This window comes from Balaenoptera ricei, chromosome 12, assembly GCF_028023285.1.
Source record: "Balaenoptera ricei isolate mBalRic1 chromosome 12, mBalRic1.hap2, whole genome shotgun sequence".
Taxonomy (NCBI): domain Eukaryota; kingdom Metazoa; phylum Chordata; class Mammalia; order Artiodactyla; family Balaenopteridae; genus Balaenoptera; species Balaenoptera ricei.
The window spans coordinates 67,732,639-67,757,680 of NC_082650.1; the positions used below are offsets into that span (position 1 = coordinate 67,732,639).

General features: G+C 46.2%; 1 long non-coding RNA gene across 1 annotated transcript in view; it reads right to left on the reverse strand.

The window, feature by feature from the left end:
• LOC132376366 (uncharacterized) overlaps positions 1-25,042 on the reverse strand; it is a 122,464-nt gene that overhangs the window by 20,063 nt on the left and 77,359 nt on the right. The window contains exon 3 of the long non-coding RNA XR_009506284.1: positions 22,158-22,377. This is a non-coding gene — a long non-coding RNA (uncharacterized LOC132376366). The remainder of the gene's footprint in view (positions 1-22,157; positions 22,378-25,042) is intronic.

Consider the following 25,042-nt stretch of genomic DNA (forward strand, 5'->3'; position numbering starts at 1 on the left):
TGTTATGATCTAATATTATCTTGGTTATAAAACAAAAGAGATTTGTATGAAAAACCTTTGAGTTGACATTTGTCTCCTGTGTTAATTTGTATCTCACAGTTTTATAAAAGAACCAACTAATTAATTTGTGTCTGACATAGAGAAGGGCATCTTTCCTGCTCTTGACAAGTAATCCTAAAATATCCATATAACCAACAATGTATCACTGCCCAGAGTACTTGAAGATCTCTTACAAATAAAGAAGATTAAGAAAATCCAAAAGAGAAGATGGGAAAACAATTCACAGAAGAGGGAAACCTGAATGATCAAAAAAACACATAAAGGGATATTCACCTTCAATAGTAATCAGAAATGGAAACTAAGACAGTGGCAAAATGTTACTCATACTTTACTGAGTATTGGCAAGGTTGTGGGGAACGAGAATTCTCATAGTTCTGATGGGTATGCAACCACCTTGGAGAGCAATTTAGTAATAGCCAGAAAGTGGAAGCTTTGCACACCACACTAGAAATACCATCGCACAAGTGCGCGAGAAGACATACACAATATTTTTAGCCTCATTGTTGTCATAGAATAAAAAATTGGAAGCAACCCAAATGTCCGTCAGTTGGGGAATAGAAACATAATTACGATGCATTCCCAAATGGAAAACTCTGTCGTAATTTAAAATATGAATGAACTAGTTCTACAAGCATCAAAATAGGTAAATCTTGGAAACACCATGTTGAGGGAAAACAGCAAAATACGATTTATGTAAACATTTAAAATACCTGAAACAGCACTATATTCAGCGCTGTTTGTGAATCCATACGTATGCCATAAATATGAAAGCAGGGACAAGAAACAAGAACCAATTTTAAGAGAGTGGTTCGCTCTGGGAAGGGAGAAAGAGATTTCCATTCTGTATGTAATTTGTTTATATCTTAAAAAGAAACAATCTGAAGCAAATAGAGCGAAATACCAACATTTGTTAAGTCTGGGTGGTGTATACTTTCATGATGGTTTGAAATGTTTTGTCATTTAAAAAATAAACATATTTCAGTGGATTAATTAAAATCGGAAATAAAGCAGAGGAGACTCCAGGCCTGTGCCAGGGTGACTGTGCAGCTCACCCTGGGCCAGAAGACATGGGTGGAGCTCAGGAGAGCCAGGCCCCCAGCACAGTGTGGGTCCAGGGCCCCGGCTGCAGCCACAAGTCAGCCGTGGGCAGCAGGGGACCTGGTGGGAGTAAGGCGCCTGGGCTGGGTTGGGTCGTACTCAGCTGGAAGAGGACAGAGCTGGGCCCTGAGTCTTGGGCTCTCTGGTCCAGCTGAGTCAGCACTGGTGAAAGGGATGACATTTGGGCTGAGTGTCAAAAACCCTCCAGGGGAAGGTTTGGGGGCTGACTCATGGGGACCCTGCTCCTCCCCCGCCCCCTCCCCCTTCCTGCATCTCTCTCCTGCCCCCTCGCCTCCGCATCCTCTTCCTCACTCAGGAACCCTCTTTCCCTTTCTCCAGGTCTCCATCATGGGCACCTCTGTTTTGCCTACGCTACAGCATTGATGTCTATATTAACATATTTGCTCTATTTAGTAAGAGGCTGAGGTTCCTCGTGGTAACTTAAAATAAATTGGTTTAATTATTTTCACATCACTAGAAATTAAAATAATTTAAAAAATTTTTGTGACTTCTAATAGACAGACCCTCACTCTAGCCCTGCTCAGTGGCCCTTGAGGGAAAAAAGGGGGGTTTCTCTCCCAGTATACTTCAAGTCTTTTCTAAAAATAGTAATCTGTTAAACATCTACTGCGTGCCAACCATTGTGTGGGCTCAGTGTTTTACATGAATTATTTCATTTAATTCTTTTTTAAAAAATCCACAAGCAATCCTATGAGGGAGCTAATCCCCATGTTATGGGTTATTTCCATCTCATAAATGTGAAAACTAATGTTTGAAGAGCTTAGCTAACTTAGGTAAGTTCTAGAAAATGGCCCAGCAGAAAGTTAAATCCAGTCAGCTTCCAGAGCTCAGGCCGTGAGGGAAGAATTGTCCCTGATGGGAAGTCTGGACAGCACCCTTGAGCATACTATTTCCCTCAGTATTACAAGTTCCAGGAATTCATGTTTTCTGGTAAATTTCGGACTTTGTGCCTTCTCAGTATAAGTGCTCAGATGATTCAATTTTCAACAACAAAACAGAATTTTATTTTGAGGGTGTCACGTCACCCTCAAATATGGAAAGCTATATTATAAAATAAATATCAAACATCTAATTTGGAGCTTCCTTGGTGGCGCAGTGGTTAAGACTCCGAGCTCCCAAGGCAGGGGGCCCGGGTTCAATCCCTGGTCCGGGAACTAGATCCCACATGCCTGCCACAACTAAGGAGCTGGTGAACCGCAACTAAGGAACCCTCAGGCCGCAACTAAGGAGACCGCCTGGCACAACAAAGACCCGACGCAACCAAATGAATGCATTAAAAAGAAAATAAAAAGACTCTGGCCTTAGTGATGATGAAAATGATGATGATCGTCATCATAGTTGAGGCACATTATTAAGGTCTCACATTAAAAAAAAAAGCATCTAATTAAAAAACCCATTTCTCTCTGTCACACACACACACACACACACACACACACACACACACACTCACCTTCAGGCACCCACACTTCTGGATCGACTAACCTAAATCAGCAGGCTAAAGGGTTTCTCAGACTCCCCTCAGCATTAAGGTTGCTAATTGCTACCCTAGCAGCTACTGGAAGATCAAAGAGCTGCCCGCAGAGCAGAGCTGCGCTGTTTCATCTTCCACAGACCAAACGCTAACACTGCCCATGGCCCACCATCCATCTCCCCTTCCGAGCTGCCACACTGGACCAATTCCCCTTCCCCTTCCCCTTCCCCACATGCTCTCCCCGCCCCTAAAATAACTGTGCCAAAAATAAACACTCCGAAAAATGCTTGCAGAATGAATGGAGAAAGGTAACTTCACTATCATTATGTTTCCCTTCTAATTACCATGGTTTTGTCTAAGGATGTGCTTGCTTGTTTGTGGTAGCGATTCAGAAACCCACCACAGGGAACCCTGCCCGGTCTGTCTCCCGGGAGCTGGTGGAGGAATGCTGTGGCCTGTCATCCCGCCGGCACTGAAGGCTCTGGACCCAAACCATGCGTCACCACCCCATCACCCTGCCCCTGGTCCTCAAGTGCGGCATGAAGTCGGAAGGCTTTCACTCAGGACAGTTCTGCATTCTGATGGCGAGCGGGGCTACGAGAAAGGGTCTCCTTTCTGGAGCAAGACATCCCCCCTTGGGGGCTGGCACAACGGAAGGGGTCTTCTGTCACGCATTGCAAAGTGGAGTTGGAACAACCAGAGAGATTCGATCCCCCTCATGATGCAAAACGTCTGACCTTGAGTGGATGAATGAGGCCCTCTCCACACTCTCGGGGCCTCCAGAAAAGCTGTTCCAAGTTCCCTCAGGAGGAAAAATGAGATGCAACTACATAGCGAGCCAAGGAGCCCGTCGGAGTGGAGTGAAGAGAGAGAGAGTCTCAGAGGAGGGTCTCCCTAGGGAGCCTGGGTCAAGGTGACTATGAGTGAGGGGTCCCTTGTGCATCAACTCATCAGGTGCCCCCAACCAAAGATGGCGCCCTGTGCACCGCAGTGGACAACTTGAGTCTTCAGGGAGACGTCGTGTGGCACCGAAACGGGTCCCACTCATGCAGGGATCCGCTTCCTCCTCACCCTCTGGACAAGGGGCCTCTCTCCACTGCCATCCCAGGCAGGCAGGCTCAGCTCCTGCAGCTCCAGGCACTAATGGATCCAGCCCACGTTCACACTTGGGTCCCTGCCCTGGGCTCCCAGAGTCAGCTGAGCCCCGTTCCCAGCCCTACCTCCTCTGCCAAAATGTGGGCTTCACGTCCTGGAGCCCCATGTTTCCAGGCCCTCCACACCATGCTTAGTTTTCTTACTCTGTTCTGGCCTGTAGAGATTTTAATGTTATTTTTCCTCCCTTCCTCCCTCCTTCCCTCCTTCTCTCTTTCTCTCTTCTTTCCATGGTTTTCCCCCAAAGAAGTGCTTCTAAAACCCATCCCCACCTTTCCACATCTGCCTCAGTCTCTCTGGTTTAGGGTTTGTCTCCCCTGGACCCATCAGTCTCCTAACAGTTCTCTCAAGTCTATTGGAAACCATGGCCACATGCAATCTTCTCTAAGCATGGCCTGTGCATTGCACTCCCTTGCTCAATGCCCTCAATGGCCCCTATCAAGACTTTATTATTTATGCTGCATCAAGGATCCCTGCGTGGTGGTGTGTAAGGGAACTATCAACCTTGAGTTCTAACTAGTGCAGTCTTTCTATCTGGGCAGCTGGGCCTGACCCACAGAAGTTCGAGCTGCAGAAAAGTCCTAAGAGCCTGAGAACAAGATACAGACTAAATGACCTGGTGCTGGCTTTTGGCCACCAAGATCGAGACCCCCCAAGCTGTTGCTGGGTAGGAAAAGGACGTACCCCGGGGGCTAGAGATTCAGGACGCACATGTTTGTTCTGGGAACAATGGTTACAGGATATGTGAATATATACAGTGCAGAGTCACCTAAATGGTCTTCCGTCCAAAATTCCTCATCTCTACCCTCCCTTCTAGCGCCAGCTTCCCGGGATAAAAAGCGAAGGGAAGATAGGATGAGAAACGGGGCAAATGCAAGATGAGAAACAGCTGAGCTGCTGTCACAGACGCGATCATCTGACAGGACCATTCCTTCGCTGAAGTCAGCGAGAAGGCAGGGTAGTCAAGTCCTCACAATGGAGGTGGCAGCCTGAGTGACAGAGGCAGCCATGAGTGGTGACATGAGCACTGCAAGCCCAGGCCACTCAGAGAGTCACAGGAAAGACCAAGGCTTAATGTTGAGCTCCCATGTGACACACCCCAGGGATCCCTTGGGTGGAAAGGCAAGGGTATATGGAGGCCCCTCTCCAGGTGGGATCTGAGTCAGCTCCATTAGAGTGACAGCCATCCCTCATTTACATACTCAGCCCAGTAACCTGAGGGTATGTTGGTTGTAGTTGAATAACTTGTAAACTGAACAAAGAAAGTCCCTTTTCCTTAGCTAGCATTCACTTTTGGTCCCTAATCCACAGACCAAATATGAACTGTTCAACCCTCATTGAACACACCCGAAACATCACTGCTGCCATGCTTTTGTTCATGCTATATTTGGTTGGGGTGCCTTTCCTTCCTCCACTTCTCTGGATTTAGTTCTTAAAATTTTATGCATCCTTTAGGGCCCAATGCCACCTCTTACATGAAGTCTTCCTTGATTACCTCAGTTCTAAGTGATTTTTCTCCACTGAGTTCATATGGCCATTTCTACTTGCATGATGACTCATCACATCCCACTTTGTGATGGAGCTATTCGTGTGGGTCTCAGGTCACAGTGACTCCAGGTGGTTAAATCCCATGGGCATTTTTAGTTGCCATCTTACTTGACCTTTCAATAGTATTTAATACTATTGAATATATTCTCCTTTTTGGAATACTCATCGCTGTGGCATCTGTATAGACATCTGGGGTTTGCCTGCCTGGCTTCTCTGCCTTCTTCGGGTAACAGCACCCTGATTTTCTTTTCAGGAACTTTCTGGCCACGAGGTATGGGCAGGATTGATTCCAACCTCCAGCTCAGAGACTAACATGTAACCTGAGCCGCACCAGCAAGAGTGATACCTGGTGTCTTGCTGAGACCAATAAAAGAGAGAGGTTTTCTTCACCTGAGGTAGGATGTAAATCTGAAGCTTCTGGCAGTGACCTGATCAGGCCACCACATAGAATGACCCACTCAGCAAAGAACTGAGCAATGGAGAGAGAGGCAGGTTCCTGAGGACCTGTTTAAGTACTTGGATCCAGACACATCTGGCTAGTCCTGAGGTTAGGTTATAAGAGTCAACAAATGCTTCTTCTGCTTCTCCTTCCTTTTTTCTTAAATCAGTTGAAGATGGACTTCAGTAGCATGTATTTGAATATTTGAAGGCGTCTAGTTCAGCCTCCAGGACAAAACACCCTCTTGGCTTTCCTCCTGCTGGGTTATTCCTGTTCAGTCTCCTTTGCTGATGAATCCTCCTCTACCCAGACTTTAAATGTCATAATCCATCAAAGACTGGTCCTAGTTCCCCTGTTCTTCTGTTCTTTACGTCTCCCTTGGCAATCTCAGCCACACCTCTGGCTTCAATCACCGTCTCAAATTTGTAGCTTTAACCCAGGTCTCTCTTAGGACTCCAAATATATAAATTCACCTGTGTACTCAGTGTGTCTACTTGAATGCCTCAAAAGCATCTTGGGCTGGTCCCATCAATCATGAATTGTGACTTTTTCTCCCCAAATAGCTTCCCTCCTCTGTTCCTATCACAGCAAACAGCACAAGACAAAAACCTGGGGTCATCTAATCTATCCTCCACACTTTAGCCAAAGTGACCTTTTTTTTTTTTTTTTTCAAAGTGATCTTTTTTTAACACAAATTAGATCAAATCTCTTTTGCCTAAATGTTTCCAAAACCTTCCTATGGCTCATGGGATATGTCCAGAAGCAGGAACGTGGAGCCCGAGGCCCTGCCCAGTGTGGTTCCCGCCCATCTTGTCTTTCAATGCTCTTCGCTTCCTCCCCGAGCTCCCTCACTCTGCCTCTTATCACTTCCTCAAAAGTGGCATGCTCAGGCTCCGTCCTCAGGGCCTTTGCACTCACCCTTCCCTTTGCCTGGAACCTCTCCCCCATCTCCAGCAAGTTCACTGCCATCATCCTCAGGTCTCCGCCAGAAGATCCGAGAAGCCGTGCCTTACCCTTCCAGATTGCATCAGGCCACCATAACCCACTTTCCTAGCACCCGGTAACTTTCACTCATCACACTCATGATATCAGTTTTAGTCTTTAATTCCCCAGGAGACTAAGCTGCAAGGGGCAGAGACTGTGTCCATTTTTCTCATTCATGTTTCCTTAGCACACAGGCCTGCTGAGGGATGGCCAGTGGGCACCAACGAACATTTGGAGAAGAAAGCGCTGGATCCTTGGTGTCTCCCACTACATGAATAAGGTCTTGGAGACAATGAGGAAGCAGGTGGGTATGCAGGCGGACAACATCAGAGCAGTGAGACCGATGGTGATGAGGAAAGAGCGTGGAAAGGGGAATTTCCAAGGGAAATAGCACCCCAATGGGTAGATAGAAGCCTGCAGAGCAGCAGGGCGAGACCATCCTAATTAAAGTCATGCTGATAAGGGGAAGTAGGATGAGACACTATCATGGGACAGTGAGTTTGTAGATACCTATTTGCTTGGCTGCGCTGTTTAGTTGAGAATGGAGTGGAAAGTCCCAGGTGACATTTTCTAATACAGATGCATTTTGAGGATAAGCATTTATAACTTAATCAAAGAGTTTCTAACATGTGTGTGATGTGTATCATGGATAAAATTAAAGACGTGGTGTGGGCTTGTCATGGATCATTCTGTGATGTAATTTAAGGTGTGTGATGTACACGCTATCGTCACGTGTTAAAACCTTAGAAGGAAATGGGACCTAGCACTGCTGAAAAATTCATAGGCAGGGGCAGAGAAGCATCACTCTCTATAAACTCTCTGTGCCAGGAGATTTTTCTGTGCTGCCAAACAGTGCATGTCACCTGGACACGGAAGTCAAGAACAAAAAATGAAAGGTTCATTTTTTAAAATTTAACAAAAATGTGTTGGACACTTAATTTACGCCATTTCTGGGACTTCCTAAGTCTATGATCTCATTTAACTTCTTTGCGCCTCAGTAAAATTGGGATAATAAGGTCTGTTAGGAAGAGCAAATAGATAATAATACATTGAGGGTCTTAAAAACAGTGCCTGGTCCAATATAAAGAGTTAGCTGTTATTATTTTCTAATGTTTCTAATGTGTATTATTTTCTAATGTTTCTAATGTGTCCTTTCTAAGAACTGAGGTTACAGTTGTGAAGAAGACAGATGGGACTCTCATGAAGCTTCTATTCCAGTTAAGGTGGAGGCCAATTAGTAAGTAAACTAGTGAACAAGGTTATGTCAGAGAGGGACAGATGCAAAGAAGTTGATGGGGTGGGGCATTCCTGTGGGCAGAGGCCTCTTTCAAAGGAGCTGACAGAAAAGGCCTCTTTGAAGAGGCGACATTGGAGCTGGAACCCGAACAGTGGGAGACACGAGAAGAATCCTAGCAAAGGCAGTCCAGGCCAGATGCACAGCAAGTGTAAAGGCCCTGAGGCAGAACTGAGTTGAAGTGTGAGAGGCAGGAAAATGCAGCGTGCCTGGGGTATGGTGAGAGAGGAAGAAAGTGGTATGAGATGAGATCAGATGTGATGAGATGGAGAAAACCATCAGCACCAGGCTGGACTGACCAAGGAACAAATGGCCAGAATCATGACAGAACATTCCTGCTTGTAGGAGACTACAGTTCAGCAGAGTGTGACCCTAAGGTATCCAGGAGCCAGGGCCCTGAGCTTAGAGGAAAGAACGGCTGAGGCAGAGCCTTGCCACGGGTCTTGGCCTCCAAGGAACCATGGTCTCAAGAAGGCAGGGCTTCTCTGCTGGCCATCAATCTCCCTCCCTATTTCCTGTTACAGGAAATAAAGCGAGTTGCTTAACCCGTGTCCATTCCCTCTCCCTTCCTTATTGGCACAAGTTTGATTTTGCTCATGGCAGCAACAGTCCATCCCCAAGTGAAACCGGATTAGTCTAACCCAGTCAAAACCAGACTGCAACTTGAAGCCTGTGGTAAAGGGGTGCTTAGAAGCCCAGCCCCAAGGAAGCTTCTCTCTTAGGTCTGAGAACCAAAACCATCTCTCCTCCACACCCAACCTAGACACAAAACTGCAACTACTCCCTGGGGTCTACACTCACATAATTTAGCCATCCCACTGTCTTCCTTAGAATGACTGTACTTTTCCAGGACTGTCTCACCTGAGTTTCAAGATTCATGAACTCTTCAGTGGAAAGGATCAACAGTACTCACCCTAAGCTTCTTTCATGCCTTCTCTCAAAATCCTTACCTTGCTGTTTCCACTGATCTTACCTTTAATCAACTTCTAATTCTCAGTAAAATCTGATGTCACCTTCCCTGCCCTGAGATACTGCCCAACCTCTGTCGAGGTGTGTTTTCTGTTATCAAAAGGTGATGTTGGTAATGCTCGGGAAGCCAGCCTTTGACAAGCCTGTCGGTCAGCGGAAACGCTACCTAATGTAACCTAATGCAAGTAAACACATACAAGTTATAGGTGTATTTCAAAAGCTAAAGATTTCCAAGGGGATAAAGAGTCCTGATTTAAAGGAGTGCAGGTAAACATGTATCAACTTTTGGATATCCCTCTGAAATTTGTTCAGATGCCTTTTACCAGAAAATCAGTTTATAAATCTAGTGCAGTTTCCAGAAGTTCTCAATTAGAGACCAGAGGCCACAAGTCCGTTTTAAAAAAATATTTCCCTTAATGTTTGAAATCATCCATTATGTAAGCTCTTATCTGTCTTACTAACAAATAAAAGGTACTACATAATTAATTGATCTTTATTATTTTCTGTGCTATTAGGATCAGCAAGCATGATAATATCCTATTTTTTAAAAATCATTTCTGTGTTTGGAGTTCTGGACAATGGTTCATTATTATTACCTATATATAATCATTCTTTGGTTGATAAGTAATTCATTAAATTGTTTGATTTAATCAATAGACCAGGCTCCATGGTCAATGGACTTCGCAGGTTTTACATTTCTTTGTAAAATGAAGCAAATTGTCACCTACTGTTCTGTGAAAACAAAAAATTCAAGAGAGAAGTCTTGACAACTGCTTTTACAATATGCAACAAACTCACATCTTTGAGTGTTTCACTCTGCGAGGCAGACTCACGAATGAGGGCCTGGGGTGAGGGAGAAAGCACGGGGGACTGTGGGCCGAGGTGCAGTCCTGGGGCTACCGCTAACCAGGGGCCAGAACCCAGGCAGGCGACAAGCACATTATTTAGATCATCTTATCACCAACACTCTGTGAACTAGGTACATGCTACTTAATGTGCCTTTACTGAAGAAAAAATTTAGGCACAGAGAAGTTAAATAATACACAGAAGATCACACAGCCTCGTAAGCACCAGGACCAGAATGCAAGCCGAGGCCATCTGTCACAGCCTCTATGAAATAACACCTGTTAGTGGAGGTGCCCTGGCAGAGGCAGAGGAGAACAAGAGAGAGCCAAGTGAGGCAAGGCTGGGAGCCTCTGGGGAGCCGATGAGTAGGCTGGGAGGATCGTATTACACATTGCATCAAACTCGAGGCCAAACTCGAGGAGCAGAGATAAGATCCTCCCTTGTTTCCAGCTGTGAGACTTGGGCCAGACCCAGAAGCTGCCGCCCTTTCCTGTAGCAGTCTCATCGTGAACATTCAATGTCAAGGAGGTCTCGTTAATAATGCAGGCTTGTAACACAGGGCAGGATGGCAGTTTTGAAGAGATGCCTGCCACTGCCCAGCTCCCCTCTCTGAACACGGGCAGAGGGAGAATGACAGCAAGACATCCAAGATGCTAGATGAGCTGAAGGTAGCCAGCCAGAGAGTGGGCTGTGGATTCCATTAGGATGTAGTGAAGAATAAGGTCCAAGGAGATTGAAAAGCTGAGGACGTGAGGACGTGGCAGAGATTGCAGAGACATGTCAGTCAGAAACGGGCTGCCTACTGAAATGAATTAAAAGAAAAAGGCAGAAGAGAGAGCAGTAGGTAAATACGGGGGAAGGAACATGAAGAAAACAGTGTGAAAACAGACGATCAGGGATCACAAGAGGTGAAGTTGTAATGGAGCAGGACGCTAAGGGGCCTTAACGGGACAGACCCCCCCCCCCAGGTCCTCTGCCTGCCTCTTGTCTGTAGAAAACCTTCAGTTAAAGAATAAATTTAATCAGAGAAGTGAGAAAATACAGAAGCAAAGGGAAACAGTCAAAGAAGACAAAAGGATAATAGTTTAGCCATCAAACAAAGTCAAGGACATTTAGTTCCTCCTCAAGGGCTATAGATAATATTCTGAGCCACGTCCTTTGAGCTGTTTTGCAGATACTGAAACCCACACCAGGTGGAAGAAGTTAACTACATGATGACCAGACTGTAGCCATGACATAAGCTGCCACAATTCTGAGAACTGGCTTCAAGGAGATGGGAACAAACCGATCCTGGAACCGAAGACTAACTGTACTTAAAACCATCAAGATGTTGCTGCTCAGACCACGGCATGACCAATTTCAAGATGACTGTCTTGAAAGATTCGAGGAGCAGAGATAAGATCCTGTCTTCAAGATGACTGCGCTATTCTGCAGGTAGCCCCTCCCTCCACCTATACACCCCTAAAACTCCCCTTTGAAAGCTCTTGCCCCCTGAAGCATAGGGGGGAGTTGGCTTTTGGACATGAGTCTACCTTCTCCCCAGATTGCTGGGCTCCTGAATAAAGCAAACTTTCTTTTCCTACCAACACTTGTCTCTCGATTATTGGCTTTTGAGCAGCAAGCAGCCAGACCTGAGTTTGGTAACAATTCCTTTGAGGGGAAAAAATAATTACTTGGAGATGAAAGTTATTAGGACAGAAAAGAACCCCTAAGTGGGGTCTGCTTGTGTGTGACATGGTTCTGACGTGACACGTGCACATGATTATCGGGGAACACTCCTTAGCCCCTGTTGGGAATATGATGGGATGCTTCTGCGGCCAACATCACTGGCCTCATATCTGTGAGGATGACCAAGCTATGCCATGGTCAAGACCATGATGATGTTACTCACCACTGTATCTCCAGGACCCAGCACAATGCCTGGGACGTGGTACGTGCTCAATTAGTATTTCTTGAGTAAAAAAAGGAAAGAAGGAAGGAAAGAAAGGAGGGCAGGGAGGGGAAGTTGTGCCCCAGGGCAGCTATGCCTGGCTAGCCAAACTGACCACCTTCAGGAAGGCTACATGCAAATGGCTTCCTGCCTCTTCTTGCCTCCCTGCCTCTTCTTGCCTCTCCACCTCCTCTCCCAACACACATGCAGCAGCTCCATGCCTCCTGCTCAAACACAAAAGGGGGCCAAACAACCCAGGGCATGCATAGCAAAGCACTAAGGAGGCTTCGGGGAGCCTGTGCCCCCATGCCCAGGTCATCCCAGTGCACTAGGTCAGTCTCTGTGGCTGCCCTGGCATTGACCTCTGAGCCTTGGGAGTCTTCAAAGCCCAACACAACCAGTGAGCTGGTTTAACACACGCTCACAAGTTCTCCACTGCTCAGTAAGCCCAGTGCCACGCCAGGAGCTTGACGGGGCCTCCTCTCTCCAGACAAATACTGCCCCTGCTCCCACACTGGGACACCCCTGCTATTATGGTCAAGGGGAAGAGGGCTAAACCTTGTGTTTCAGTCAGCATAGGCTAGTTCATGCTGCAGTAACAACTCCAATAGCTCAGCGACTGAAAAACAGGTGCATTTCTCACTCACACTACCTATTCATCAGCGGTTGGCTGAGGCTCGATCCTCCATCCCTTTCCCTGGGATCCAGGCTAAAAGAGCAACCACCCTGTATCTATGGTAGAGGGAAGGAGGACTGCGGAGGTTCTCACAGTGGCATTTAGATACTTCAGTCTGGAAGTCACACACACATCAATCACCTTCACGCACGTGCACAGTCATTGACTGGAAGAGTCACTCACACCCTCCCCCAGCCCCCGCCCCAAGGGGTCTGGGAATACAGTCCTGCCACGGGTCGGGAGGGCAGAGAGCTGGAAATAGTGACCCCAGTCTGGAACTGACCCTTAGACTTGCGACCCAATCAATCCTAAGCCCCTTCCCCTTAGCAAAGTGCCAAGGGCTGGACACCCTCCACAGAGGAAGTGTGGGAGGCCCAGCCGAGAAGGATGGAGGTGCTTTCTAGTCAAGCCTGACGCACAGGGGGACCCCGTTCCATACTTTCCTATCTGAGGCTCCTCTCCTGCTCAGCAGTCTCAGCTCTCCCGAGGCCCAGAGGGGACAGTGCGGAGGCAGGCCTACCGTCCTGCCGTCCCAGCTGGCGGAGGACGGACTTCTCCATGCTGCACTCCCAGGAAGGGTCCGGTGACAGCAGTACTGCAGTAAACAACAGCAGCAAAGGGGCAGGCTTGAGGATGCACTTTCTTTTTAAAAAAATAGCATGGACGTTTTCCCCTCCCTCATTTCAGGAATCAAGCACCATTGTTCCTTACTAAACAGCCCACATGTCAAAACTGCCGGGATGGGTTTCAGGGGAAGCAGGGTGGACAGGGGCAGGGAGGCAGGAAGGCAAGGGAGGTGTCGGGAGAGAAGCACAGTCAGGCAGGGGGGTGGGGAAGGCAGTGGCTGCGAGCAGACAGGCTTGGCTATGGGGAGAGCGCGGGACGTGGAGAAAGAGAAGGTCACAGAGAAAGCGCTCTTATCACATCCCTTCTCAAAGACATCCCAGCGGCTGGAAAGGCGAATTCGCTCTTTACCAACGGTTCCTGCTTCTTCAAAAGTGGATCAGAGGGTCTGTGATTGTGTGAATCAAGAGGAGGACGCACATGGTGCCTGGGCTGAGGATCACCACCCCTGGGACAAGGCCAATGCAGAACACTTAAGGCTTCCAGGAGAGGAAGACATTTGGAAACCAGAGGTCCCAGGGGAGCTGGTCACTTGCACTGACTCCTATGCCAGGGTAGATAGAGTGCCGGATAACTGAGGAAAACTGAGAGCCAGATGTCTTAAAAATATCAAATGAAGCTCCGTCTAACTTTTGGTCTAGACCTCAAAAGAGCTGAACCAGATGACTTCTGCCAGATCTTTTGGTTTGGGGGTTTTGTTCTGTTTTGTTTTTCTGTGCTTGTCCTATGAAAAGCTGGGTGGTCGCAGCTTGCCCGGGTTCTGGAACCTTCTGGAACCTACATAACCAGTATGGGCCTCAGAGGGGAGTGAAGAAAGCGGAAATCTCAAAATATAGAGAAAGAAAGAAAAAGAAAAAAAAGGAAGGGAGGGAGGGAGGGAGGAAGGGAGGAAGGAATAGAGAGGAAAAGAGAAAAGAAAGGAAAAAAGAAAGACACCACCCCCTTCACTTCTCTCCACTGCCCACACAAAAGCCGGTGACGCTTCGCCACTGCTCCCCAAGTAGCCAGGCTGCACCTCACTAACCGGGGTCATATCTTTCTTTTTATTTATTTATTTATTTATTTTTGGCTGCATTGGGTCTTTGTTGCTGTGCACGGGCTTTTCCCTAGTTGCTGCGAGCAGGGACTACTCTTCATTGTGGTGCACGGACTTCTCATTGGGGGGCTTCTCTTGTTGCAGAGCACGGGCTCTAGGCGCGCGGGCTTCAATAGTTGTGGCACTCGGGCTCAATAGTTGTGGCTCGTGGGCTCCAGAGCGCAGGCTTAGTAGTTGTGGCGCACGGGCTTAGTTGCTCCACGACATGTGAGATGTTCCAGGACCAGGGCTCGAACCCGTGTCCCCTGCATTGGCAGGTGGATTCTTAACCGCTGCGCCACCAGGGAAGCCCAGGGTCATAGCTTTCTTGACCTAAGCTGTGCTCTAGGCCCAGTGACAGCAGTCAGAAATAATCAGGCTAGATCAAGCCCATGCCATCCTGGAGAACGGGTACAGTGATTTCCGATTTCCGCTGAGGCCTCCCTAGTAACTTTCCCTCTCTGAGCAGGGGAAACACGCGGGTGGCTGCTGAAACACCAAGGGAGGCTCAGGAAAGATGCGCGACTCTCTAACAGAGGACAGCCAGAGGGTGGTTAGCCAAGAAGGGGGCCGACAGCACAGGGCAGCCAGCAGGGGCGAGGCCGCGACAGGGTGCCTGGGGAACGCCCCCACCGGCGGGGTGAGAAAGCTTCCGTGGCTGTGGAAATCTTGATAAAGAGATGACTCGCCCTGCAGCAGCATCCTGAGGGCTGCCCATCCACCCACGCGCCCACGGTGGGCAGGCGCGTCCCACGCTGTCATCGTCTAAGTTGGCAGGCACCGGCACACTTAATTACCAGGGAAGCAGAATCAGATCACACTTCCTATGCCAGCTCCTGATTTCATTTGTGTTGTCATTTTTTTTTTTTTTTTTTTTTGGTCCTTTTCCATAACTCAGCTGAATGGATCCAAAAGATGTCCAGAACACTGGGTTATCATCAGGGATACAGAGATGAGGAATTTCATTCATGCATCCTTTCATTGACAGAATAAATATTTATTGAGTGCCTGCTGTATGCCTGGCACTGTGCTTGGTGGTAGGGAGATTCTCATTTTTGTGTAGCGGTTGAGATTTGGACAGCATTTGCCATCCTTTTCTATGTTGTGGAGGGAGGGGCTGTGATATTTGGACACCACAATGGGGCGAACCGGAGGTGATCCCTGCCCAGAGGAGGCCACCTGGCTCCTGGGAGCTGAAGGGATTGGTTGCCATTTCACAGGTGAGTTACTCTGCCTTAGAGCTGGGCTTTTGCGTTGTTTCTATTAATGAAGTATAATGTGGTGCCTCTAATCCGGTTCTGGCAATCTCCTCAAATGCCCTCGAGGGAAATCTTCCCTCCCATGGCCTTTTCTTTCTCATTTGAGCTTTGAGGGCTTGTCAGAAGGGAGTTTGTACAGAGAAATGCTGGCCATTGGGTTAGCCACTTCATGAAGGTAAATGATTTAGCATAATTTTTTCTGCAGTTGGGAATCTCAAGTGAAGTCTGTAGGAATCTTTTAAAGAATAGGTATTCAGACTCTAGTTAGTGTTTCTCATAATCATTAATACAGGATTATTTAAAATTTAATTTAATTATTAAATTAAAATTTATCAGAAAACTGACTGGAATGAATATTCCCAAACTCTTGGTCCTCCTGGACAGAAAAGACTCCCTCTTCTTTGACTGGTGAGACTAGGAAAGCAGCTTTCACAGAGCGTATTTCCTATATTAAGAGAAAGAAAGAGAGAGAGAAGAAAGAAAGACAGAAGAAAGGCGGGAAGAAAAAGGAAGGAAGGAAGGAAGGGAGGGAGGGAGGGAGGAAGGAAGGAAGAAAGAAAGAAGGAAAGAGAAAGAACGGGAGAGAAAGTCCAAACCACACATTCACCAGAGGAGGAGACCAAGGCCCAGGAAGGCCACAAGACTTACCAGGCTCACACAGCCTCACAGAACTAGCACTGGAGTACAGGTGGACTTCCCGCTGCACACCTAATTATCTTCTCTCTTTAGCCAAAGACACCAAGGCCTTTGACTTCAGTCACAGGTTTTTAGGGAACACGTAACATACTGGTTTTTGCTTACCTTTTATTTAGCAATTTTCCAAATGAACTTCTATCAGACCTCTGCTGATTTGCTTTATTTAATTAGAGAGATTCTTGAGGAAGAGAGCCCCAGATAAACATTTTTATCTGGCTAAAGCTAAAGACAATCTTGTTATGGCAAAGCTGAGGTGCTGTGATGAACCCCGTCTGTTGGACTCCTGCTGTCTCCTCGTTGGGGGCAGGACACGTAAAGCAGGCAGCCTGGGAGAGGCAGCTGTAGCACTAATACAGCCCTCACCTTCCTCCACAATAGTGTAGAAGATAACCTTTGGCTGGGAGAGGAGGCAGATGCTTGGGCTAAACCAATATATATAATGACAAGGTCTCATCAAAACAAATTATTTCCTTTTCACCATCACCTTAGTAGTCAACTTTTCCATTATTGCCCAGCTTTATCTTTCTGTCAGCATAAAAAAAATACCATCATGAGGTAAAATGTACATGGTATCCACACAAAGGCATACCGTCAGGAAGTTTCACGGATGTAAAGGTGCCCTCGTGTTCCCCCCATTTCCTCCTGCTTGGTGCTTGCATGCGGGTGCCTGGCAACCCGGTGCCTGCTGTGGTAGCTTACCCGGGGGGGGGGGGGCAGGCAAGAGGCGATAGCCCAGGCGAATGCCCGGCAAAAGGGCAGATCCGGCCAAGGACCGTTATCAGATGAGGTGGAGGGGTGTGAGGTGACTCAGACACTGTGAAAAGGCATTATGCATGTATAACCATACTTCCCTTTATCAGAAAGCGTGCCCTTGAAATGCTGCGACTAAACCAAGTTCTGCAAATCCAGTCCTGTGTTCAAGGAGTTGGGAGAAACTTGCTATTCACACGATTCCTATAAAGCATCCTTTATCTACCAAAGCTACCATTTGTTTGTTCATTCATTTGTTCATTTCACAACTATATATTTATTCAGGACTTTGAGCAGGGCACTGGGTCAGGTACTGGGAATATGGGGGAGGCGGGGAGATAAGACTTTTCCTGTGCTTGTGAGCTTCACATCATTACACAAACATTACCAGAGAAATACAGGTGTGCTAATTGATTTTTTTTTTTTTTTTTTTTGCCAAAATGGGTCTTCAGAAATATCTGCTTATCAGCAGACTAGTGACTAAATAGAACTGTGTTCTGGGGCACCTGCCCCCTCCTCCCTGACCCACCCACGGCAGTTTGTTCCTCCAGGGCAGGACTTCCAACCTCTTTCCCCAAATGTTTTTGTTTTAGTTTTGCTTTGATCCAAATCTTTTCTTGCCAGCCTATGTGAAGTACAATGTGATCCGTCAACTTGAATCCCAAGCGCATCTGGGAAAATGACCCTTGGAAGAGAGAGAGCCGCTTTGGAGATAAGAGCACCTAGTTTGGGAATAAAGATCATTTGAGACGTCTCATTAACACATAGGTCTCTGCCTGCTTATGGTCAGGTACCTAAGAGAGTGACAAGAGAGCAATTAGCAGCAGGTGGAAAGATCAAGCACCAAGGCTGATCTGGCTGCTGCGCTGCCGAGTGTCTGATCTGTCACCAGCGGAAACCAACATGAGGACCTGATATGATACCGTCCCTGGAGGAAAAAACCAGCCACTTAGTCGAAAGCTGATTTCACCCCCGGGGTGGGGTAGGGCAGTAGTTTGTCCCTGCTGAGATTGATACGGGTGCGTCTTCCTGCCCACAACGCCTTGGCCTGCCCCACCATCTGACACCTTCCAGAGTGTCTGATTTGCAGACTTGAGATCACACAACCCATCTCCTCTGACCCAGGGACCCACTTTACAGCCAAGGAGGTGTCACGATGGCCCACGACCTCAGGATCCAGTGTCCCTTCCGTACACTGCACAGTCTGGAGGCTGCCAGCTGGGGAGGGTCAGAAAGGCCTCTACAGGGCCCACGTTTTGTGCCAGTTTTGGCACAAAGTCTTCCTTTAAGATGCACAGTATACCTTGGACACTTTGAATAGGGGGCAGAAGTGGCCCCTCTTCTCACGTATCTAAGTGGTCTAAGTCACTTATCTAAGTGACCTGATTGGGAGCTTTGTGCTTCTTATTCCTTAAAGGCACAATAACCGGATGCGATCAGAGCCTGACAAAAACCTGGTCACCGGAGAGACTAGGATTCTTGGGCGGCGGGGGGATCTCAGGGTTACCCCACAGGACCAGCAACCTAGACCAGCAAAACTGCCATCTGAGAAGGTGAGCATCAATCTTGCCTCAGGGGGCTTCCCTGGTGGCGCAGTGGTTGAGAATCTGCCTGCCAATGCAGAGGACGCGGGTTCGAGCCCTGGTCTGGGAAGATCCCACATGCCGCGGAGCAACTAAGCCCGTGAGCCACAACTACTGAGCCTGCGCGTCTGGAGCCTGTGCTCCGCAACAAGAGAGGCCGCGATAGTGAGAGGCCCGCGCACCGCGATGAAGAGTGGCCCCCGCTTGCCACAACTAGAGAAAGCCCTCGCACAGAAACGAAGACCCAACACAGCCATAAATAAATCAATTAATTAATTAATTAATTAAAAAAAAATCATGCCTCAGGGTAGCATCTGGGACTGTAGTTTGTCCAACCAACCTCCCTGTTGTACATCTTTTTTTTGTTTGTTTTCATTTAAAGGAATTGAGAGAAAACCAGCTGAGTGTGAAGTAAGCCATCACCTTGAAGAATCAGCGATGGGCCAGAGTGAATTTAATATGAAGCGTGAGTGGATTTGAGCAATGTAAGAGGTGGATGGGGGCCAAGGCTGCCAGTGCCTCATCCGTAGGCCTTCAGGGCCCACGTGCCCTGTGCACACCCAGTGCCTCTTACTGCAAGCGCCTGCTGCCCGGAGCTTTGTCTGGACTTCGGGGGTGCTTGACCTTGCGCAGGGCAGGCCAGGGGCGCTGGGGAATTGATGCACTTGGGAACAGGTCTCATTAAAGCACAGCAGGCGGTATGACTGGGAAAGGGGTTTGGAGAACATATAACAGAGAAACCTAGCGCCCAGGAATGGCCTCTCTGAGACGTGAAGGATGAGCGGGGGTCAGCCAGACAAAGAGAAAGAAGAAGAGTGCTGACAGGCACAGAGATAAAGGGAGGCCATCGTGCATACAGGGAAACGGCAGGAGCACAGAGTGGACAGAAACAGGCAGGGGTTGTACCAGAATGCTCTTAGCATCCTTGTTTTGGAATCTCAGTTATTTCCTAAGAGCAACAGAAACCCACTGAAGGGTTTTTTTCACAGAAGGTGACAAGATCCAACTTACGTGTTGGGAGATTACTCTGGCATAGTATGGAGAAAGGTTTTGAAAGAACAAGGCTGGAGACTGGGAGACCAGGATTCCTTTTGGCATTTGGATATATGAGTCTGGTGTACAGGGACATGGTGTGACTAATGATACAGTAATTAAAGCCCACTGTACAGGGCATAAGATGTTCCAAAGGGAATGTAAAAAATGAGAAGAGCGGACAGCCCAGGCCTAAGCCCCGTGGACACAAACATTGAAGGAAAAGGTAGGGGCAGAGGAGACCCCAAAGAAGACCAAGGAAGAATAGCCAGAGAGGTACATGAAAAACTGAATAGGATGGCAGCTAGGGAACCCTAAGGGAGAGAGTATCTGGCCAGCGGCATCTAATGTTGTTAAGAGGATAAGCGAGATTAGTCTCATTCACTGCTTCTGACAAAATAAAATACAACCTCTCAGGAAAATAATTGGAGGTGTACCTCGAGCACAATAACCCGACTCCTGAGAATTTATTCAGAGGAAATAATTCAAGTGGAGGGAAAAAAACCTACTTATGTAACCATGATGATATTATTTATAATGGTAAAACAAACAGATAGTAAAAAACCTTTCATGCCTCTGATAGAGAATTGACTCAGAAAATTATGAGCCATAAACTTAATGAAATATTTTGCAACCATTAAATATTATAATTATGACTGCCATGACACCACATTAAAATGTATATAAAATAGCATCAAGTGAAAAAACAAAATGCAAGATTCTATGTAAAAAGTAAAATATGCATAAGGGTAAAGATGGAAAGAGCATGGAAAATATAAATACTTCAAATGTTAGAGAAGTAGAATTGTGAATTTTTAAAATTATTCCCAGTATTATTGTTATACTCTTTATAGACAATAAATTACAATCAGGAAGGGAAAAGAAAAACATACTACAGAGCAACTTTACAATAGGTAGAAAAACCTCGTACAATGCCAAACAACTTGCTGTCTGTGTAAGAATGAGAAAACAAAACATAAATTTTGCCACCTATAGCAGGGTTTTGTGGAAGTGTTTATTGCTTTCTGGACCAAAGAGGGTCAGACGACTGAATATATACTTAATGCTCATCTAGAGAGAATAAATGTCCAAATAACCCTTAGTGTGAAAACTGTTTACTCTTGGAAGCCATGAAAATAAAAGGAAATTAAGTTAAATGCAGCCTGATATTCACTGTATTCATAATATTCACTATAAATTCTACACACTCTCCCGCTTACAGGGAGGAGCAAGGGAATTCACATCTTTTGAGGACCCACACGTGCCAAGAATGCTGCTGGCCACTTACACACAATGGTGCGCACCCCCCGAGGGAGCGTGAGGACCCCTGCATCTTCTTATGTTCTCCACTCAACAAGCATCAAAATCCACAGAGTCTGCTCCTGCTTTGTTCACCCCCTCTCAGCTCCCAGTGGAGAATTCAGTGAATTTCAGTAACCATCTTGTACAACTGGACAAGAGTGGAGACATGGCTTTGTTTCTCCAGCTTACTAAATTTCAAAGTCACCTCTTCCCTTTCCATTTCATCTCCTCCTTTCTCTCCTCTTAGCTCTGCCATCATAGTTCTGAAATTCATTCATGCTTGAGCCTAGGGCTGAATCGCTGTTGTGTAATGTTCCTTTACATCTCACCCACGTACAGCATTTGAGCTCCATGCCTACTACAACGTTGTGGAACATCGGGGCACTCCCTTCTAGTTGACTTCTAAGGAGGATTTCATTTCATCCCTTGATAATCACATCCTGGGTTTATTCACTTTTCTAATAATTCTATTAGAATGTTTATAAGATGACCTGCTTTTAATTGTTTCCCTCACCTCAAAGGTACAGAGAGTAAGTTTCTCTAATGGTTTTGTAACTCCCATCCTTTATTTTTTATTGCTAATGGACTCTCCAGTAATATAAAATGACTGATGAGTGCAGTCAGAGAAAAGCAGAAAAATCAATACCTGCCCAGACTCCACGTTAGTTAAAAGCAAGTGAGGAGCTGAGGCTGGCAGACAATAGAATTTTCTGTGGCTCTTAAGTATCTGAAAGAAGAAAAAATTAGCTCAGATGGGCTGTAAAGCTCTCAACAAAGGAGACTTTTCTTTATAAACACAGGGTGTTGGAACAAGAGAATAATACCAAGGTAGGTTGGGTGTTCCTTAGACATCTGTTGTGCTCACTGTCTCCAGTAGAGGGCAGTGGTAGACGCAGACACTGACCCCAGGCACCACCAAACCAGCGCTGCCTCTCCAGAGCGCCTCTCCTCCCCTTGCAATAGAAGGTCATGCTGAGGTGACTCGGACCAAATCCAAACCACACCCTTGCGCAGATGTGATCATCGTTAGCAGAGCCTCAGAGACTGCAAGTTCTTATTTGATAAACTAGGGTCCGCACAGCAAACGTACTAGGCATTGTACACGCATCACCTCGAGTCGTCACAACAGCCCTATGATATGGGTACTATGATCATCATCATCTCCATTTACAGATGAGAAAAATGAGCTTGGTCCGCTTTCCCAAGGACACCCAGCCAGTGGATAGAGCTGATATTGGAAGTGGTTCCAGTCTACAACCCAAGAGCCCAGCCACCATGCTATGAATGGCTGGCCTTACAACCTGTTCTGTTCACATGCACCATTTATTATCTTACTCTGGGAACTTACTTGACAGCAGGAACCTTAGGTAACTCATCCTTTCATCCACTCACAGCTAGCAGAGGGCTTTGCACATGGTAGGTGGTCAGTAAATAAGTCTGATTCATCATTCAGAAGTGCTTTGGTGTGTCTTTTGATGGTATTGTGATGGGTGGAATAGGTTCAACATATTCCTCAGTTTGTCTTCATTCACGATCTAAGGCAGCGGACAGCAATGACACAGACGAACCTGTTGAAGACACAGACAAGTGAGAAATAAACTTGAACTAATACCCACCTGGATGCAGTATTTAGGTTACAAATATAAACCAAGGCCAAAAGGCTAAGGTGATCTTCTATGCTTGTTTCTTTAACCTTCCCACTCTGCTACTCCCAGGTTTCTTAAAAACTTCCATGAAAGTCCAGATTAATTACAACTTTGGATCACTGTCTCCAGAATTTTCTGCCAGCTGCCACCCCCAGAGCAGAGTGGGTGTGGGTGGATTTCTGCTCCCAGCTTTTCCTTTCAAGATTTCAGCCAACTACCCCTGTCCTAGTATTGCTCAGAGTTTAGTACCGCTCATCCCAGAGCACTCACCCTCATCACCATTCCTATCAAAGGCAATGAGACTGGGACTTCCCTGGTGGCACAGTGGTTAAGAATCCGCCTGCCAATGCAGGGCACATGGGTTTGATCCCTGGTCCGGGAAGATCCCACATGCCACGGAGCAACTAAGCTTGTGTGCCACAAATACCGAGCCCGTGAGCCGCAACTACTGAGCCCACGTGCTGCAACTACTGAAGCCTGCACACCTAGAGCCCATGCTCCGCAACAAGAGAAACCACAGCAATAAGAAGCCCACGCACCGCAATGAAGAGTAGCCCCCACTCGCCACAACTAGAGGAAGCCCACGCACAGCAAAGAAGACCCAATGCAGCCAAAAATCAATCAATCAATCAATAAAAATTTTTTTAAAAAGCAATGAGACTAAATCCATGCTTATCTATAATTTCTCACCCTTGTTAGGACTATGTAGATAAGTACATTTTAATGTGTCTATATGTCACTCCTTTTATCACCTCTATTACTAGCAGGGCTTTTATACTAATTAATTAATACAGCGCTGTAGCCTTGATGGTTAACTAAGGTAATCATGGATAGAATCAGGACATATTTTTATACTTTAAAGAATTAAAGAACATTATATTGTAATGATGTCTAGAAATAGTAAAGAGCTCGAGAGTAGAGAATTAAATGACTGTTTCTCAAACTGGGGCTCACAGATGATTTCTCAGAGGTCCTAGAGCTCTCTGGGAGAAACTTTTGTGTTGCATTTTTATTATATTTCATGAAAAATTAATATAAGCATATTGTGGGTTATGGTTACCTTTGAGAGGCTGTAGAACATAGTGGTTAAGCAGACTGCCTGTGCTTACATTCCGACTTTGCCTTTACTGGCTGTGTGACCTTGGAAATACTCAGCACCTCAGTTTCCTCATTTGTACAATAAGGCTACTTCATAGGGTAATAGTAAGGGTTACATGGATTGAAACATATAAAGCACTTGGAGCAGTGTCTGGTACACAGTAAGGACTTTATACATGTTAGCCATTATTTTAATTATTACCAAAAAATGCCTTATGATTTCAAGGTTTGTGTTTGCCTGTGTATTTATAGTCACATAGTAACCAATACTACTTGAACTTCAGAGCTAAGAGGGGAAAAAAAAGGAGCCTGGATACATAAATGATGTGTCCACGTGTACTGAAGTCCAAATGCTATCACGATATGCTATACGGTGGTGGATTTTTTTTAATTAATTAATTAATTAATTAATTAATTATTTTGGCTGTGTTGGGTCTTTGTTTCTGTGCGAGGGCTTTCTCTAGTTGCGGCAAGCGGGGGCCACTCGTCATCGCGGTGCGCGGGCCTCTCACTATCGCGGCCTCTCTTGTTGCGGAGCACAGGCTCCAGACGCGCAGGCTCAGTAGTTGTGGCTCACGGGCCCAGTTGCTCCGCGGCATGTGGGATCTTCCCAGACCTGGGTTCGAACCCGTGTCCCCTGCATTGGCAGGCAGATTCTCAACCACTGCGCCACCAGGGAAGCCCCGGTGGTGGATTTTTAAGAGAGAAAAGGAGTGGGAGAATTGAGTCATTCCCAAAAGCTTACAGTGGTAGAGAAACACGGAACTCAAAAGAATGTGTATTATAGTGGAAAACACCATATTCCATGGCAAGAGGCATTATGTGCTCAGCAAAATCTCATCTGTCAGTATGAATTAATGGTGTGAATTTAAATTTTCTTTACATTTACTTTTATTTTTACTTAATTTATCAATTTTGTTTTAGAATTGTATAAGAGCTTTAAGCAGGAGTTTATGTCTCCTTTTTGTTTTACATATATAAATAACATTATTCTAGATTAATACTGGGACTCCAGAGGATTTTTTTTCTTTGAAAGAATTTCTAAACTTCCCAAGCTTAAAAACACTGTGCCTAATTGTTCTAACAGCCTTGCCCTTTGGTTTGGCTGGTGGACCAGCAATGAACCAAGCTCATTTAGGTCCAAGTTTTGCTCTGCCTCTAATATTCCCTCCTATTCATGTGACATTGGAAGCATATATATCCCCCAAATACCATAACCACTCCCTTATTGTTATTATTTACTTACTTAACTTCAAAGTCTCTTAACTTTTAATGTTTAAAAATGTTCTCAAGGCTTAGAATAGCTTGTCCTACACTAGTGTGTAGGACTACACTATAGTCACATATATAAATAAAATATATTTCTTCAAATATGCAAACATACACAAACAAAGCAGCAAGCAGCAGCACTGTAGAGCATGGTCCTGAGGAAATAAAGAGCCATCTGCACAGCCAGCAGACCCTATGCTTTCCATGAGGAGAATTCAGT